Source organism: Haliotis asinina, chromosome 13 (genome assembly GCF_037392515.1).
Source record: "Haliotis asinina isolate JCU_RB_2024 chromosome 13, JCU_Hal_asi_v2, whole genome shotgun sequence".
NCBI lineage: Eukaryota > Metazoa > Mollusca > Gastropoda > Lepetellida > Haliotidae > Haliotis > Haliotis asinina.
The window spans coordinates 27,606,375-27,615,482 of NC_090292.1; positions in this window are offsets into that span (position 1 = coordinate 27,606,375).

Genomic DNA, 9,108 nt, shown 5'->3' on the forward strand with positions numbered 1-9,108 from the left:
TCCGGTGATCAACAGTATGAGCATCGATCTGCGCTTTTGGGAACCATGACAGTGAGCCAGAACACCCGAACCCGTTAGCCGCCTCCTATGGCAAACATGAGTTACTGAAGATCAGTTCTAACCCGGATCTTCACGGATCTGTTTCATGGGTGGTTTCTTATGGTAGTGGAAAAGGGTTGTGGTGTTTTGTGCTCCTATAAGAACTGGTTTTACTGTGTTCATCGCAGATTCTACCTGCGCGGATCAAACAACAACTGCCAAAGTACTTCTGAGCGAGTGTTAGCAAGATCAGAGAATGTCCAATAAAGAAACACAGGTATGTGACAGGGATCTGACTTTATGAAAGTAAGGCTCTACGCTACTGGGGTACGAACAGCAGGCCTGACCAACCTGTCCATTTAGTCGCTTCTTGCGACAAGCATTAGATGCTGAATACCAATATTCTAACCCAGATCTTTAGTCTTCGGAACTAAAATACATTGTAACAAGCGACTGTTACTTCTTTGTCTATACGGAAATGGAGGGTAACACTGAGTCATGATATGACGCGGTGCTATTTCTTACCAAACTGATTTTTAATTATATCTAAAATATTAATCGCCTAGGGATAGATTATGTCAAAACTGAATATGACACACAGCAGTCGACTGATTCAATTTATCCTTGCCTCAAAAGCACAGACATGGTGATCTGTATTTTAAATTATTTTAGTAAGTAGCAATACGATGATGGTTTTGCTTCAGGTGCAGCTTAGAGACTTATTGATGGGAACGAAGCGTCCCAGCTCCTAGTAAAAACAGCTAGGGTCGCGCCAGAGTTATGCTTCTATGTGCCGCCTAGTTCGCCAGCCTGGACCCAAAGTTACGAGCACTGCACCACAGTGTGACGGTCAAGTCGTACTTTTACATTTTGCTTCTCGCCTTGACGTGTGGGAAAGGCAGGAGGTCAGCTTGATCGGTACAGTTGGGTAGGGCAATGTCAGACTTTCTTCTCGGGATGTATCGGGGAGCTGGCAGGTACACTTGCCAGATTGCTTGCTTTTGAGGCCAAGCTTTGGCGGTATGCTCGGAGACACGAGCAGGTTTGAAAAGCTTCGGGATGGCGCTCATCCTTTCCAGTAACCCCGAAGGGTATACTAAACCTTCTCCATGACGTATACATGAGGAAAGGGAACTTTTCAATATTTAGACAACCTTTTTCACTCTTGTTTCAAATGGAATGTTCTGGAAGGCGTTCCCATGTATGCAGAATGGGGTCATTTGTCAATTACAGTCAATGTAACAGTTTTTGTGGATGCCTAAGGCACTCCTCTAATCTACCCAAGTCATATTTTGCCCATCCTGGATCCTTTTATGCCTTTGGGACTGAACACATAAAGGAAAATCGTGAAAAATGCAACAATACCACTTTTTTCAAAGTATTTTGCAGATATGAAGCAGGTAATTTTAATTAAACAACACAAATATATCAGGAGATGCGGAATGTTATTAGGGACGTTTTGAGGCCATTTGCACATCAACTGGTCAATCCTGTGTAGAGTTATGGCGGATTCACTAACCCTCTATATTTGAAGAGAAAACTGGCGGCCATATTTAAAGATGGCCACCAAAATGACATTTAGCAAAGTGATCTGAAGGTCCATCAACCATTTCTGGACACCTCAGATATCAAGCTAACCAAATCTGTTCAGCAAATTGGGAATGAAAGTCTACTATGTACTATTATGAGTATTCGCAGTCTTATCTTCACTTCATTTGATTTACATTTATGTTTTTGGTGACACCCATCTCTACGGTTTCACTGCAAACACAAGATATGACACTGATGGTGACTTCCTTTTAAAAGCGATACAATTTTACCATCAACCAATCAAATTCAGTACGAATTTCTATATTGGAGCCACTTTCCTTGCACACCCCGTTAATAGCCATGACAAGGACATGATTCGTTGCCCTGCTGTTTCTTCACCACCGTTTACGTTGCTGTGTATCCGAAAATAGCTGCTTGCAAAACACATAAAGTATTGACAAATGACTTGTGAACTTACATTCAAAAATTCAATTTCATCCCGGAACCGATTGTAAAGCCAAGTTCCAATTTGCATATGAGACTATTTTCCTTGCGCAACATCATATCCGGAAGTTTCCCTCAGTTAATTATCACGCGCGCAGAAGCCTGATCGGTTTTAATGTTTTCTCTTTACTTTCGTTTTAAATTTGGCCTCGGAAATGAACTTCAAATGAGAGATAAATAGTTTCTGATATTAGAAGAAATGAGAGTTTGGGAATGTTTCTGATTTCTAGAAATAGCGCAACCATACATCTTGAATCACACAATGATAGCTGGTCAACGTTTGAATGGAAATGCCACAATCCTCTTGGTGGATATGTCTCGTGTGGTGTCCATCATTAGTGAAATAAAAACCTATGGTTGAAATAAATTAGTCACCTAAATATGCAATGGTAACACAAAGACAACATTAGAAGAACTGGAACTAATTATAAAAAGGTAAGATAACAAACTTTTTTATTTTTGTATGCATTTCAACGCAAAGAAACCTGAGGTGGGCTATTGCGCTGGTGCAAGCGTCGATCAGGAGCATCCCACATATGTTGAACAAACTGGGTGATCGAGAAGGCCATTTGAATGTTGTTTTGCGGAAGGGAGTCCTGGTAAACACGTGCGACTGTAACGCGAGTTCGAGCATTTGTGAGATGTAAACATGAGACGGACGGTCCCTTTAATTAGTGCGATACCAGTGCATCACCTGTGAGAGTGAGCCAATCAGAGGAGATCACTGCTACATGTGTGCATCAGTCTCGTCTTGTTTTCTGTCTTGTCCAGTCGTCGTAAATAAATGTTTTGTGTGCCGGCCGGCGCTTTGATTGTTATCCCTTACACATTGTCATACTGAAAACGTACATTCTTGACGTTGATGAAGGGAACGACGTAATATTGCAACATCTCCGTTCAATACACCTGTCACTTGCACAAAAGCAGGCCGGCCATTGTGATGACCCACGCCTTGACGTTTCCAGCACCAAATCTATCAACGTGATGTACGTGAACGTCCATCAGCGTGTCTGAGAAGAAACCGCGACTCACCCGATAGCAAAATTGCCCGCGACAACCGTTGTTGCACCATTGTAAATCCTCGGTCCGTTTACGTCAAGACGTTACGTCAAACTGGTCTTCTGACAGAAAGTCTGGAACATTGCAAACTGTTTCTGGACCATAACGGGTGATCCAGGCAAGTGTTTGTATGTTGAGTTCCATCACCATCTTGGACGAACTAAGTCTAACAAGTAATTCAACCCGACTCATTAATTCATAATTCAGATTATGTGATCACTAGTACGTGAATTGCGCCCAGGATACTTTCAGGTAGAAGCAGAGCAACTTAATTCTAAAACGATTGGAAAAAAATAAATTTCAATAAAAGGGATTAAAAGTGAACACCACGTGAACACATGATCCGTTATAAACATAAGAAAGAGGTGGCTTCAGGTTATAATAAGTCGATACTGTGGGCAGGCTGGTTATTGCAGAGACTGTGTTAATAGTTCTTAGTTGTGTAACCCGACTCCAGTGTCTGATATTATTAATGACTGGGATAGTGGTGTATTCGTGAACACAGATCACGTTCCACCACGGTCTTTAGAAGGTAAACGCAGTCTGCCAGAGATTGTATAACCATTAGATTGTATATAACTCATTCAGTTGACGGTAGCATCGACTGACAGGACATCTATTTGAACTGTTTCCAAATCCCAACATAACGCAATTAAATACGCTGGCGCAAGTTGTTTCTGTCATTGCTGTTTTCAAATGTAGCAATGCTGCAGAATATGCAATCGACGATGGTGTGCGTAGTAATACCAGCAATAATACCTTCTTGCTTTGTTCCTAAAGTCAAATCAAGGAGATGTCAGATGTCAAGATGCCTTCACAGCTTTACTAGTGCTTGAGAGGCAGCCTAGTGGTTAAATCACGCCCATAACCGACATGGGTTTGGTGTATGAAAGCATCGGGCTTGTCCGTGCCTGGGCTGGACAAGGATATTATTGGCGTCATGCGACAATATATGTGTCTAGCCACTGTTTCTGACGTTAATGTTTAATATTACACAAACCGACATATATCACTGACTTCCATCAGCTATGTCTGACATTAATAGTCAAAATTGCACGAACTCCACTTTCCATACAGCTATTCTGGCACTATTTCTCACATTAATAGTCAATAATTCACTCATATATATGTGTTGAACCTCTTGTTTACCACCTATAATCCTCACTACTTCGTGCCGAAAGAAAATATAAACCAGACCTTCACATCTAAGTTTCCTGACATGAGAGGTAAACATAACACTATCTGAGATCAGCATAATGTCCTTATTCCAAAATGTTTAATGTAATATGAAACTGGAAATTTGAACACATCCACCATTCCTTTGACATTGCAGCGTACATAACCCCACATTTTTCTACATTCTGAAGTCAGCAGGAGAGGGTGTATTTCTCTGACCTCAGCCTAAGTCACAGACCAATGGCTTTGGTCGAAGGGGCCGCAACTTGATTTGTTCATCGGAGAAGAGTCGCGACTAAATTAATTCAGGAAATCAATAGCGATGGTGTTTGTCTTGACCAAATTGGTCCGGACATAAATCACTGTAATTCCTTATCTGTGTATTCCACATAAGAGGGCTTTGGACAGAGAGATTTCAGAGATGTGGTAAAAGGGGCTGAGGGAGTAAAGAGGTTTGTAAGTTTATAAGGAACTGAGTGAGTGAGTTAATATTTATTTTTCCTACCATGACGTCATGGATTCTGTAAATACTGAATAGTGATTGGTTAATCAAAGTCATTAAGAGGTTATATGTCTCTGATTTTCCAACGCAGTGTGCATTGTTTTACAAATCGTAATAACGCGGCTATGGTAGAATGGAGATGAACATACTGTGTTGGAACATCAGAGGTATATAACGAAATTATAACATATTGTGTTGGACAGTCAGTGGTATGTAACGACATTATAACATACTGTGTAGTATCACAGATGTGAATATGAAACTAGCGTGCGCAACCAAAACATGTTAATCAAAGAAGACAATACAATATAACGCACGGTCTATAAATCACCAACTGAAGGTAGAACTTCCCCTTGCTATCTATCTTCTGATTATGTCGCCAAGCGTTATTGATGGCGTACTTGAAACTATCAGAGTGTTTTGCGTTCTAAAAGTATAATCTAGGATTGATCTGTTGAAACATACAGAATGTCAGCATTTAGACAAAACATTTTGAAGACTTCAATAAACTGAAATTCAATATCTAGATTATAAGACGAGTCTTTTCGACAAGGACCCAGGTTATGCACAGGATCTGGCTTGCTTATGTATCAACACGAAGCCACAAGAATATGGGTACACAGTACTTGTCCGTTTCGACGATAAGCCCAAACAGACACTGTTTACTATGTTTCTTACCCATGAAGGGCCGGGTTAGAATACTGGCCTTCGGTAACCCATACTTGCCACAAAAGGCGACTACGCTTGTCGTGAGAGGCGACTAACGTGATGGTCAGGCTCGCTGATTTGGTTAATACATGCATAGCAATTGCAGAGATCAGTGCTCGTGCTGTTGATCACTTGATTATCTAGGGCTCCCCCTAGACATTTATATTTGAGGGTCAGGTTGACTCTCCAAACTGTTTTTGGAAGCCAAAATCCAAATTTGGCGGTCAAACAATTTACAAAGATAATAAATGTGCAACTAATAATTTTATTTTTTCATGTATATGCTTCTAAGCCTGAATTGTAAAGAATTATTTACAGACATTCACCATACAGCTGAAATATAGCTGAGTGTTGCATAAAACTGAACTCACTCACTGTATTTCTAATTCAACATCAACGTTTCAGTAGAGGGAAATGTACGTACGTACAGGATGTGTCCTGCGTGGCGAAATCAAAGCACAATAATTACAAGCCTGTTGGTTAATCAGTCACAGGCCAGAGGTTTACATATTGATGTTCTAAATTAGCAAAGGTGACCCATCCTTAGACTTATTCCCAGACTACAACCACCGTAATTTGAGTCCGGCAATGTACTGGTACAGTGCATCCTAGTTAAATTCTACACTCCAGAAACAGTCGTGTTATTTCTAATCTCAGGTTGGTTGGTGCCTTGCGCAGTTATGACCGCTGCGGTAATTTGCGGTACTTCAAGCAGGTATACGCTGAGGGACCTTCCTACTAGAGGATAGTACCATAACTTCTAAAGACACTGCTTTACAGCAAATGTCCTCCAGTGACTTAAACTAGAATCAGACGGACGTCGATGACATTATAGAACATGTAGCAGTATGTGGTGGAAGTCCCCAGTCTACAAGAACAGATGTACATCTTAAATCTTTGAATGAGGTCAGTTTTAAGGCTTATAGTAATATTCTAGCAGTTTCCCGTGAAGATTCGGGGTAGAATACCCGTGAAGATCCGGGATAGAATACCCGTGAAGATCCGGGGTAGAATTTCCCCCATGAAGATCCGTAACTTTCATGATAAAATACTTACAATGTGTAAGTTATGATGGTTCTGAAACGTATTAATAGTTTCCAATGTACCGAAGGTACAGGTAGATCGAATATTTCAACAAGGGTTATCCGTAAAAACTGGATTACAGTTGGTCTTCAGTAAACCATGCTTGTAGTAGGAGGTGATTAACGGGATTGGGAGGTCAAGGTCATTCGTACAATGCATGATTTGACGGGGTGACAAGCCAGCCTACATGGTTTCGTATGCTTTGGTTATTAAGCAAGCAGAATTGAACAAATTTGGCTTAAGGGTAATAAAGATCTCTCTAACGGGATCAGTGTCAGTGCGTCATACTCATATGTATTCAGATCCCCTTCCTGCAGCTGGAATACTGCTGAATAAGACGTCAAACAACCAATACAAGACGTCAAACAATTAACACAAGACGTCAAACAACTATGGCAAGACTTGTGGAAGGAGCAGAATTCATGCGTAATGAGCACCCTTTGCCCAGTCACTGATTAGATCTCGTGGTGATGGGGCAGCCTCGTGATTAAAACGTTCACTCGTCACGTCCAAGCCCCGTGTTCGATTTCCCACGTGGGTGCAATTTAAGTTTTGAAGTGAAGTCCATTTTAAGTTTTCCCAAAATATTTCTGGAACAGTGCTAACAGCGGCGTAAAACTAAACTCACTGACTTAAACACGAAAGAGAGCTCCTTTTTGAGTCCACGACCCCACCTCTGACATTTTATACTGACATATGTTATTTGTATCTACATGTACACTGCTCGCCTTTAACCAACCGAACATGTCCTAACTGTTCCTGAATAATTCATCTATTGTTGCTAATCTTGTTTATCTTATGGTAGAAGTTCAAACCTTATGTCGTCTGTAAATGTCAAGCATCTAAGCTGCCGGCTTTTATTACAACAATCAGCAATATCGATGTTTTCCAAATAATAAACCTAATTTTGAATGTCAAGGCCTCCTCATGCATATTTTGAAGTGATATTTAGAAAGGTAGTAATGACAAAAGGTTTCGATGAAGATGACAAATCTATTCTTTGAATGTCATTTAGAAGTGAAAATACATAAGAATGAAGATTTTATGGATATCAACTTCTTTATGTGAGAGCACAACGTTTCGGAGTTAATGCTTACTCCTTCACCTGATGAAGGAGTAAGCATTAACTCCGAAACGTTGAGCTCTCACATAAAGAAGTTGATATCCATAAAATCTTCATTCTTATGACAAATCTAGACGAAGCACTGCCATATTTATCTTCCGCCTTACCTACAGCAGGGGTATAGCGACAGTTCATAATGATATACTATTCTGCTGAGGAAGAACGTGGAGTTCTGTAAATAAAAAAAAATAAAAATAAAAAATTCAAAGAGAAAACCTAATTAAAAAACCAAACAAACAAAAAACAAACAAATCGTGGGCACACTAAAGCAGGGTTAAAACTATTCATAATGTACTCAAGCGTCAGCTACTAAAGGTAATGTTTTTCACACAGCCCGTTCATTTGTTCTGTTTGTTTGTTGTTCAAAGTCGCACTTAGTAATTTTCAGCAATTGTGTGTGTGTTTTGTTTTTGGGGTTTTTTTTGTTTTGTTTTTGTTTACCTTTTTCTTTTCTTCATTTTTTAGTTGGTGGGAAGCGTAAAAATTGTTTGGATTCTGTACTTAATATGTTCATGAGTGCAGACTGGATCTCACCACTGTATGTCTGGAATATGGCCGATGATATGTAAAACCCAACTCAACTCAACTGTTGGGTCATTTATGTTCTCTATTGAACTCTGCTGCCCAGTGCATGGCAGTGGCAATAGAATTTATCCTACCTCACACATAAATGCCGTCTTCTGATTTTCTGAGCTCTCATTTGATGTTTTAATGTACCCCAGTCACAAGAGAGTAACATTTTCTGTATACCCTGCTGGGAAAACCGTCAAAAAAGTCATTTGGTACTTTGTTGTAGTAATTCATGATCTCGAATTAAATAGAATCACGTACGTTTGTATGGTGTACGAAAACTGCGAATGCAGACCGAAGGAAGGGAGATCTGTGAATCAGTTTTTTCCTGTCTGCAAAATCGATCGATGGCTACAAACCTATCTGTCCCCGTTCTTAAAACAACTCAAAATTAGTATTGAGGTGTTCGGTAACATCAGAACGGTGTTCCCTGGTCCCCCAGGTCTAGAGTCACCCACGCGTTTAAGAAGAAACATCGCAACAGTGTTCTTCTCACAGAAATAGTCAGTTCTGACTTCACCTAAATTGCATCAGACAATCGTATCATACTGTTGTCTTTGTGTACACAGACCACCGTGGGTTAGGGGAGACAGCACTCAGATCCGACGACTTGATTAACACTGATCGTGCTGGACGCCTCTGAGATGAAACCTCTAAATCGGCGTGCACATTTTCACGTGCTGAAAAGGACGTCTTGTCAACTATTCTGGAACAATTAGCAACAGCTCATGCTATTTCCAGGCTGAAGGTGCTTGCTTTCATTCCATCAGACCAGGATGGATTTTGTTAGCGAAAGGTAACCTCGGATTTCCTG